Here is an 11,523-nt window from a genome sequence, read left to right on the forward strand (position 1 = left end):
GGAGAATAACACCTTTAAAGAGACTTGGTGTAGTTTCTAAGAAGGAGGATTTCAAGAAAGGGTGTTTATAGTATTTGGAGGCCTGGGCTCCAGTGGTTTAAGGTGGTTTTTCAAAGCAAGAAATTGGTGGGGAGTGGGCACAGTTTGTGACATTTAACACAGTTTAAGATCCATAGACACAGAAAAGCAGGGGTCTTGAAGCAAGTCTCGTTAAATAAACTTGGTCATATATGTGCGCTCTTTGCCTATGTGAGCGGTCTGTGGTCCTGAGAGTCATCTGTCCTGTCCCAGATGAGCAAACTATTTGCCCAGATAAATTAATTTCTTGAAGCAAACAATTTATCTATTTACCCTCCTGGACTAGAATTTCCTAGAGCAGTTGTGTCATGTTGACATGGGTGGTCTCAGTTCTTATTTAACAAGATCAACTTCTTAGCTTGAAATCCCCTTTCTCACAAAAGTGGAAGCCTGCCTATTTTTGCCTGTTTTTGCTCTGTCCTTTCCATACTGTGAGTTCACCATGTGTGGGGGCTAAATGTTATACTCCTAGATGTGGGGTTCATTTGTTTTCTATATATGTTTACCCAAAAGACCCAGTAAAATACCTTTTTTAATATATGGGGGTATTTATTTGGTGAGGATTCCTTGTGCAGTACACTTTTCCATACATATGTAATACTTCAATAATTAAGGTGGTTTTTTTTTTTGTAATACCCTTCTGTTGACCCTGATAGCTGTTGCTTTTTTTTCCTTTTTGCATCAAAATTCCAAAAAGGAACCATCTGTACTCATTGTTTCTGATTACCTTTTCATTGTCTTTTTTTTTTAAATGAACCTCTTTATTTGGAAAATCACAAACATAAACAAAAGTAGAGAGAATTGTAGAGTACGAATCACCTGGATTCAATAATCATAAGCTCATAGTCAGTCATGGTTCATCCATACCCCATCCCACACACATTCCCATTGTATTATTTTGAAGCAAATCTCAGATACTTTTTCATTTCATCAATAATTATTTTAGTATATATCTTTAAAAGATAAGATTTTTTAAACTAACCATATCATAAATCTGAAAAATAGTACCATATTATCTAAAATATAATATTATAAAATAGCATACCATAATATCTTAAAATCAACAATTAATTCCTTAATATCATTAAATATCCAGTCAGGATTCATATTCCTAAATGTCTCAAAAATGATAGCACATGTTTTTTCATTTGAATCAGGATCTAAATAAGACCCATATATTGCATTTGGATGCTATGTACCTTAAATTTAATTTAGAGATTCCCTATCCCTCCCCCCCTCTTTTTTTTTCCTTCTTTTTAAATTTATTTATTGAAGAAACTAGGTCACTTGTCCTGTAGAGTTTCCTACAGTCTGAATTTTGCTGATTGCATCCCCTTGATTTGTTGTTTAACATGTTCTTCTCATCCCTATATTTTCTGTAACTTGTTGGCAGTTAGACCTGGTGACAGTCAAATTCAGGTTTGAATGTTTAGGCAAGAACAGTTGAGAGGTAGCACTGTGGTCTCCTATTACGAAGCATAGGATGGATGTCTACTCATCTCTTTCTCGCTTTATCTCAGTCTCTCTTTGCAACCATTGGTGATCATTGCCTACATCCATCATTTCCTTACTGGCTGCATTATTTCTTCTTTATTTAATAATGAGAATACTTTTATAAAGAGAAACTTCCTCTTGTTAACTATTTAGCTATCCTGACATACAGTTTACATAGAAAAGGCAGGTCATACTTGATTCTTTCCTTTTGTTTTTGTTTGTTTGTTTCAAAATAATGAATTGTTTCCCTAGCATCCTCCAAAAATGAACATTACAGATTGCTGGGGAAGTTTACTGTATTACTACAAACTCATGGACTTAAACGTATTTCACATGTTTCTGTTCATTCTTATTGACAGAAATACCATTTTTAATCTAGCATATTGTCAAAGATCAAAAAGTTTGAAAACACACAGAGCTGGGGTGGCTGTGTAAAATGGTTCAACATCTATGGACAGCAATTTGGCAATATTTAACAAATTATAAAATGCACATTTCCTTTGACCCAACAATTTTACTTTTAGGAATTTATCCTAGAAATGGACTTACAAGCACTCAAAGTGATGTATGTACAAAGGTATTAATTGCAGTCTTGTTTATTTTAGCAAAAAAAATGGAAAGAGATATTTATACACACACATTTATAGCAGCATTATGCACAATAGCCAAAAAGTGGAAGCAAACCAAATGCCCATGGCTGGATGAATGGATAAAATGTGGTATATACATACAGTGGAATATTATTCAGTCTTAACAAGGAAAGAAATTCTGACATGTACTGCAACATGGAGGTGTTGGTTGCACAACAATGTAAATACTTGATGGTACTGAGCTGTACAATTAAAATGATTAATTAAGATGGTAAATTTTATCTTGTGTATTTTGCCACAATTTTTAAAATTAAAATATATAAAGTAAATTAAAATTAAAACTGTAATTACTAACATTAATTTTACCATTCATCTTTCTATTGTGCAATGCCAATTTTAAATGCAACTATCATAGTATTTCACTCACACACGGAATCACGCAATACAGAAATTACACAATTTGTGAGTTACGGTTTGTCCCCAGGGGTGCCTTGAGCTGTCCATAAGAGACAAACACAAGAAAGACGGAGGAGGGTCCTAAGGAGGAAAAGAGCCCTCCCAATCCTCCGCCAAGCTCGGAGCCAGAGTAGGGCGCGCTTCCAGAACGCGCGGACACTCTCTAGCGAGAGCGGTCCCCCAGGGTGCATCCCTCCTGCAGGGTTGCAGCGAGCACAGGCCTGCATGCTGCTGGGTCCGGCTCCTGCCAGCAGATGACCACCCTAGTCTGGCGGAGACTGGAGAGGTCAGGCCAGATGTCTCTCCTGCCCCAGGGCCCCCTGCCCAAACCGGGGCAGACAGGCGATTCCCAACGGTACTGAGACCTCGGCGCTGGTGAAATTCTCGCCCCTGGACTGGGGTGGGCGAGAGACCCTGCGCAGCCAGCCCGGGGAAGGGATGGGCACCATCACACCCCTGACCCTTCCCGTGGCCGCGCCCACAACCCTGCCGGGGACGGAAGGGGGCAGCAGTCTCCGGGCAGGGCCAGGGACACCGGGAGGCGGAGGGAGGCGGGATGGCGCATGAACCTAGCCCCTGGCGCATGCTCCATTGTTCTAGGAGACTTCCTTCTGAAATGCAAATTCAAAGATACAATTAAGGATTTCGAGGCAGTAACAGCACTTCAGAACATGGGACCCCCTGCACGACTGCACCGGCCACACACCATGCAGCCGGCCCTGGTAGGTAGGGATCGCAAGTCTTGGTGATAACATCTAGAGCTGTGCTGTCCAATAGAAATAAAATGTGAGCCCCACAGGCGAGCCACGTATGTAATTTTAAATGTTCTAGTGGCTAATTTAAAAGGTGAGATTAATTTTAATATATTTTATTTACCCTAACATATTCAAAACTATTATCCTCTCAACATGTAATCAATATTAAAATTAATGAGACATTTTACTTTTTTTTTTTTTCATACTAAGTCCTCAAAATCCAGTGTGTATTTTACACTTTGGTCACATCTCGTTCCAAGACCTCAATTGCCACATGGGGCTAGTGGCTGATCAAGTGGACAGGGCAGGTCTAGAGCATGAAAAAGGAAGTGGGTGGCTGGAGGACCGTTTGTGCTGTTGCCACTTGGTGGCATAACATTGGCTGCTAAAACAGAAATACCTACCAACTTTTATCAGTCACTTCCTGTGACTGGTGCAATTTGGCACCAGAGTTCCTGTGAGTAATTTTGATGACGATTGTGAATATTGTGCTACTATTTTAACACTGTTACTGATTTTTTTTTTTTTTTTTTTTTTTTTTGGCGGTACGCGGGCCTCTCACTGCTGTGGCCTCTCCCCTTGCGGAGCACAGGCTCCGGACGCGCAGGCTCAGCGGCCATGGCTCACGGGCCTAGCTGCTCCGCGGCATGTGGGATCTTCCCAGACCGGGGCACGAACCCTCGTCCGCTGCATCGGCAGGCGGATTCTCAACCACTGCGCCACCAGGGAAGCCCTGTTACTGATTTTTAGATATTCCTGTATGTAACAGTGTCATCCAGACATTCATTAAAGCAGTGGTCCTAATGCTAATGCTACAAAACTGCCCCTAATCAATAAACGTTAGAAGGGGAAGCTAGATGTGTCAATTGCCAAGAGGGAAACCAAGTAACCAACGTTATGCTCCATGTTGTTAATTTAGAAATGAAACCTTGGGAAATACTGGAAAGTTCTGAAAAATAAAAATCAACATTTAAGCAGATACACTTTTAAGTTTTCAAAAATGGTTACATAAGGCAAAAAGAAAGGAAAAAACAAAACTTGACAACAGAGCTGAAAGATCCAGGTCAGAGTAATGTGCACCTGAGCTGCCCTGGTTGTGCATGTAAACACTCAGAACAGAAAGCCCTGTTTTACATTTTGCATGTGTTCCTACAGGGGAAATTGAGTGCTTACTAGAACCCTGTTATTAGGTACAGTCTCATTTTCAATAGCCTTTCCCATTCAGGAGTCACTTTACTGGTGGACTAGCCTGCCATGTAGTGGTGAAAATGGGAAACTACAGGCCACTTTTTAAACATTTTATGCATAGTATTTGAAACATCAAAATAATAAATGCAATATAAAATAAACACCTGGAAGTGCACTATCCGTCTTAAGAACTAGAACATTACCTATTAATGCATCCATCTGTATGCCTTTTTCCTATCTTATCCTGCCTCCTCATTAGAGATATTACTGGCTTGAATTTTATGTTGACCATTTTCTGGATTTCTAAAAATAGGTTGTTTTATCATTTGTATATGCATCCCTAAATGAAATATTGTTTAATTTACTCATTTGAGCTTTATAAAAGTGCTGTCAATATTTTATGTAGTTTTCTGCAACTTGCCTTTTTCATACATTATATTTGACCATGTTATGTGTGTAGCTGGAGTTGATTCCCTGTGGGAATAGATAGCTATTTATTTATCCATTCTCCTATCAATGGACATTTGGTAGCCTCCAATGTTTTGCCATTTTTTAACAGTATGGCAATGAATATTCTTATGCATGTGCAAGAACTTCTTTATAACATATCTAGTTCAATTTTACAAAATACATATAGCCAAAGTGTCTTTCAAAGTTGTACCAATTTACACTCCATTTGTGGTATATAAAAAGTCCCAGTGATCTTCATCTCCATCAGCACTCGGTGTTACTAAATTTCTTAGTTGTTGCCAGTGGAGTTGGAAAACCGGATCTTATTGTGGCATTGACTTGTATAATATTTCCCTGGCCATCAATGAGGTCGAGCGTATTTTAATTTTTATTGGAGATTTGTTTCCTTTTTTGTAAATATTTTTTGTGACTATTGTGAATATTGTGCTGCTATTTTAACACTGTTACTGATTTTTAATTATTCCTGTATGTAACAGTGTCATCCAGACATTCATTAAAGCAGTGGTCCTGATGCTAATGCTACAAAACTGCCCCTAATCAATAAACGTTAGAAGGGGAAGCTAGATGTGTCAATTGCCAAGAGGGAAACCAAGTAACCAACGTTATGCTCCATGTTGTTAATTTAGAAATGAAACCTTGGGAAATACTGGAAAGTTCTGAAAAATAAAAATCAACATTTAAGCAGATACACTTTTAAGTTTTCAAAAATGGTTACATAAGGCAAAAAGAAAGGAAAAAACAAAACTTGACAACAGAGCTGCAAGATCCAGGTCTTGCAGCTGGGTCTTGCCCATTTTTAACTGGTTTATCTCTTTGTAATTTTAAGATTAAGATCTTAATCTAGGGAGATATATATCAGTTTCTGTATTTAGCAACCTTGGTGAATTGTTTTGTATTTAGCAACCTTGGTAAACTCTCTCATTAATTCTAATAATTTGTAGATTCTTTTGGGGTTTTCTACGTAAACAATTATATTAGCTACAAATAATGACAGTATTGTTTCCTTCTCTCTCCTTATATGTCTTATCCTTGCCTTGTGGAGCAGAAGAGGTGATGGCAGACTCCTTTGCCTCGGTCTGCTCTTAAAGGAACAATGCTTTCAATGATTCATCATTAAGAATGATGACTACCGTAGGCTTTTTAAAAAAGATTACCTTTCTTTTTTTTTTGGCGGTACGCGGGCCTCTCACTGCTGTGGCCTCTCCCCTCCGGACGCGCAGGCTCAGCGGCCACGGCTCACGGGCCCAGCCGCTCTGCGGCATGTGGGATCCTCCCAGACCAGGGCACAAACCCGCGTCCCCTGCATCGGCAGGCGGATTCTCAACCACTGCGCCACCAGGGAAGCCCAGATTACCTCTTAATGTTAGGAAGGTTTTTTTATTCCTGCTTTACTAAGAGTTTTTACCAAGAATGAATGTTGACTTTTACTGACTGCCTTTACTAGATCTATTTAGATAATCATACAACTTATCCTTTAACCCATTAATGTGATGAATTAAAGTCATGGGCTTTTATGTTAAATGATCCAAATATTCTAGGGATAAATCCAGCTTAGTCATGATGAATTGCCTTTAATATATGCCGTTGGATTTGATTTGCTAGTATTTTGTTTATAGTATTTCCATCTAATATGTTCATGAGGGATTCTGGTCTGTTATTTTCTTTCTCATACTTGACTGATTTTATTTCAAGGTTATACTAGCCTAATATGAGTTGAGGAGAGTTGCTTCTTTGGATAGTCTTTGTTTGTGTGAAATTAGAAGCATTTGTTCCATGAAAATCTGCTAGGAATTGCCTGAAAACCAGCAAGGCTTGATTTTTTTTTAAGCCACTGATTCAATTTCTTTAATACTGTTGGGAACTCAAGCTTTCTTGTTACAGCTTTGATAAGTTATATGTTTCCAGAACTGTTTCCCTTTCTAATAAGTTTTTTAATTCATTGATGTAATATTCTTTATGGCACGCTCATCTTATCTTTTTAATCTCTTCTGTATTTTCAGCTTTCTTCTGTTCTCCATTCCTATTATTGCTTGTTTATGCATGCTAACTACTACCCTCTTATTTAATGAATCTTACCAAAAGTTTGTCTGTTTTATCTGGCCTTGGCTTGTTGATCATCTCTAGTGTATATTCATTTCTTTTCATTAATTTTTGCTCTTATCTTTATATCTTTTCTTAAACTTTCTTTGTGTTTGTTCTACTGGGGTTATTTTTCCTCTTAGAGTGAAAGCTAGCTCATTAATTTTCAGCCTTTTTTCTTTTTTAATGTAAGTATCTAAAGCTATAAATTTCCCTGTAATTACCATTTTTGCTGCATCCACCAGTTTTGATATGTACAATTTTCATCACATATCATATAGTTGTTTCTATACAACTTTCAATTTCTATTATGATATCTTACTTGACTCCTAAATTATATAGACATGTACTTTCTGGGACTTCCCTGGTGGCGCAGTGGTTAAGAATCCGCCTGCCAATGCAGGGCCCACGGGTTTGATCCCTGGTCCAGGCAGATCCCACATGCTGCGGAGCAACTAAGCCTGGGTGCCACAACTCCTGAAGCTTGCGGGCTCTAGGGCTGGCATGCCACAACTACTGAAGCCCGCGCGCCTAGAGTCCATGCTCTGCAACAAGAGAAGCCACTGCAATGAGAAGCCCACACACTGCAATGAAGAGTAGCCCCCCCCTTGCCGCAACTAGAGAAAGTCCGCGCATAGCAACGAAGACCCAGTGCAGCCAAAAATTAATTAATTAATTTTTTTTTTTTCTTTTTTTTGCGGTATGCGGGCCTCTCACTGTTGTGGCCTCTCCCGTTGCGGAGCACAGGCTCCGGACGCACAGGCCCAGCGTCCATGGCTCACGGGCCTAGCTGCTCCACGGCATGTGGGATCTTCCCGGACCAGGGCACGAACCCGTGTCTCCTGCATCGGCAGGCCGATTCTCAACCACTGCGCCACCAGGGAAGCCCGTTTAATTAATTTTTGAAAAAGAAATGTACTTTCTAATTTTCAAAACTCAAGAGGGGGTGTCATTTATCTTTCTGTTAAAGACTTTATTGCATAAGTTATAACTATGATCATAGGTCATAAAATGTGATTTATGTGAATCAGATTCTTTGAAATTTGTTGAAACTGGCTATAAGGCCTTTTATATGTTCAATTTTTGGAAGTGTTCCATGTGCAGTTGGAAAGAATATCTATTCCTTGATTGTTGGATATAGAGTGATTTATAAATATCCACTAAATCAAGCTGGTTAATTGTGTTATTCAAATCTTTTTTGACCCATTAATAATTGAGATCATTGTATTGAAATCTCCCACTATGTTAGTGGGTTATCAATTTCTTTTTAAAAAAAAATATTTATTTAGTTAGTTAGTTTTGGCTGCGTTGGGTCTTTTCTTTTTTTTTTGGTTGCACCAGCTCTTAGTTGTGGCCAGTGGGCTCCTTAGTTGCAGCACATGGGCTCCGTAGTTGTGGCATGCAAACTCTTAGTTGTGGCATGCATGTGGGATCTAGTTCCCTGAGCAGGGATCAAACCCGGGCCCCCTACATTGGGAGTGCAGAGTCTTAACTGCACTTAACCACTGCACCACCAGGGAAGTCCTTGCATTGGGTCTTAGTCACAGCACACGGGATCTTTTCTTTTCATTGCAGCACATGGGCTCTTCATGGCAGTGTGTGGGCTTCTCTCTAGTTGTGGGCGCAGGCTCCAGGGTGTGTGGGCTCAGTAGTTGCAGCACGCAGGCTTAGTTAACCCACGGCATGTGGGATCTTAGTTCCCCAATCAGGGATCGAACCTGCATCCCATGCATTGGAAGGTGGATTCTTAACCACTGGACCACCAGGAAAGTCCCGGATTAGTCAATTTCTATCCATAGTTCTATACATTTCATTTTATGTATTTGGATACTATTTTAGTAGGTACCCACAACTTTTGGACTATTATATCTGGTGGATCAAATCTTTTATCATGAAAATGATGAAAGACCCTAATAATAGATTTTGCCTTATAGTCTATTTTGTCTAATACCAATATATTGCACCAGCTTTCTTTTAATTAGCATTTTACTTTTGTTCATCATTTTACTTTAATCTTTTCTGTGTCCTTTTATTTTAGGTTTGTCTAGTTTTTAGGGGTTTTTTTAAATCTAGGTCTGAGAATCTGTCTTTTGTTTATCCCATTTATACTTATTGTGATTACTGGTAATATTTCTACATCTTAATTTTTATTTTCTATTTGTTCTCTTTTCTGAACTTCTTTCAACTTTTTTTTTTCTAAATTGACTTTTTGTTTTTGTTTTCTTACTCTATTTTCTGCTCTACTGGTGTGGAAGTTATACTTTCTGTGTTTTTAGTAATTACCCTTGAAATTTTACCAGGCACATTTAACAAAGTCTAAAGTCAACAGTACTTGAACCTTCTCAAGAAGAACTCAGAACACTCTACCTCCTCTCACCACCCTCACTCGCCTTCCCCCACCTATAAATTATTACTGTCCAGTATTTGTGCCTGTCGTTTTTCAACCCCACAAATTACATGCCATCACCATCTTTCATTAGTTGTTTTTTGCAGACAGTGTGTTTGGAATTATCTACATATTTACTGATCTCTTTGCTCACCATTTCTTCTTGCAGTCCAGACCTTCCTTCTGGGCTCATTTTCCTTCTTCCTGAAGTGCATCTTCTAGAAGTTGTTTTAGTGAAGGTCTGTTAATGGTAAAATCTCTGTTTTTTTTCTAAAAATGCCCCTATTTCACCTTCATGTTTCTATCTTACACTTATTCTTGAAAAATAGTTTTTCTGGGTACACAATTCTGGGTTAACAGTTATTTTCTCTCAGTACTTTGAAGATATTTTTCTATCTTTTAGATTCACTGTTGTGGGGACTATATTCAATATCCTGTGATAAACCATAATGGAGAAGAATATATAAAAAAAGAATGTATAGATTCACTGTTGCTGTCACTGTCCAATTGTTTCTCTGTAGACAATCTTTTCTCTCTAGCTGCTTTTAACATTTTTGCCTTTAGTGCTTTGTGGTTTCCCTACAATATGTCCAGGTGTATGTCTTTTTTAACCTGCTTGATGCATGTCCTGTTTCTCTTATCCATGGGTTGAGGTCTTTTATCAGATCTGGAAATTTTTAGCTGTTAGCTTTTCAAATATTGCTTCTCCTTTATTCTTTCTATTCTCTGCTTCTGGGATTCTGACTGGATATTTTTTAGACCTCATTCCATCTTCCCTTCTCTTAACCTCTCAGTCATATTTCTCATCTCCTTGACTCCCTGTGCCTCATTCTGGGTAGTTTTCTCAGATCTATCTCCTGTTCACTAATTCCCTATCCAGATGTGTTTAATCTGTTGTTTAGCCTGGCCATTGAGGTTTTTTTTTTTAGTAAATTTATTTTTTTAATTTATTTATTTTTCTGTGTTGGGTCTTCATTGCTGCCTCTGGGCTTTCTCTAGTTGAAGCAAGTAGGGCCTACTCTTTTTTTTTTTTTTTGGCTGTGTTGAGTCTTCGTTGCTGCATGCGGCCTTTCTCTAATTGCGGCAAACGTGGGCTACTCTTCGTTGTGGTGCGCGGGCTTCTCATTGCAGAGGCTTCTCTTTGTTTTGGAGCACGGCCTGTAGGCGTGTGGGCTTCAGTAGTTGTGGCATGTGGGCTCAGTAGTTGTGGCACACAGGCTCTAGAGTGCAGGCTCAGTAGTTGTGGTGCACAGGCTTAGTTGCTCTGCAGCGTGTGGAATCTTCCCAGACCAGGGCTCGAACCTGTGTCCCCTGCGTTGGCAGGCAGATTCTTAACCACTGCACCACCAGGGAAGTCCCCATTGAGTTTTTAATCTCAAGAGTTAAATTGTTAAGTTCTATTTGTTTCCTTTTCAGATGTGTCTGATCATTTGCAGTTGTCTCTTTGTCTTGCTTATTTAAAAAAAATAACCGCTCTATTGAGATATAATTTGCAAATAATAAGATTCACCCTTTGAAAGTGTACAATTCATTGGTTTTCAGCATATTCACCGAAGTTGTGAAACAATTATCATGAATTCTAGAACAATTCTGTCACCCTCAAAAGAAACTCTATACTTGTTAGCAGTAACTACAAATTCCTTTCTACCTCTGTCTCCCAAAAACCACTAATCTATTTTCTGTCTCTATGGATTTGCCTGTTCCGGAGAATTCAGGTGAATGGAGTCATACAATATATGGCCTTCTGTAACTGGCTTCTTTCATCTAGCAAAATATTTCCAAGATTCATCCATATTGTAGGAAATATCAGTACTTTGTTCCTTCTTATGGCTGAATAAAATTCCATTGTATGGGTCTACCATATTTTATTTATTTATTTACCAGTTGATGGACATTTGGGTTGTTCTTACTTTGGGGCTATTATGAATAATGCTGCCACGAACATTCATGTACTAGTTGTTTTTTAAATTAAATTAAATTTATTTTTTATACAGCAGGTTCTTATTCGTTATCTGTTTTGTACATA

This window comes from Kogia breviceps, chromosome 3 (assembly GCF_026419965.1).
Source record: "Kogia breviceps isolate mKogBre1 chromosome 3, mKogBre1 haplotype 1, whole genome shotgun sequence".
Classification (NCBI taxonomy): domain Eukaryota; kingdom Metazoa; phylum Chordata; class Mammalia; order Artiodactyla; family Physeteridae; genus Kogia; species Kogia breviceps.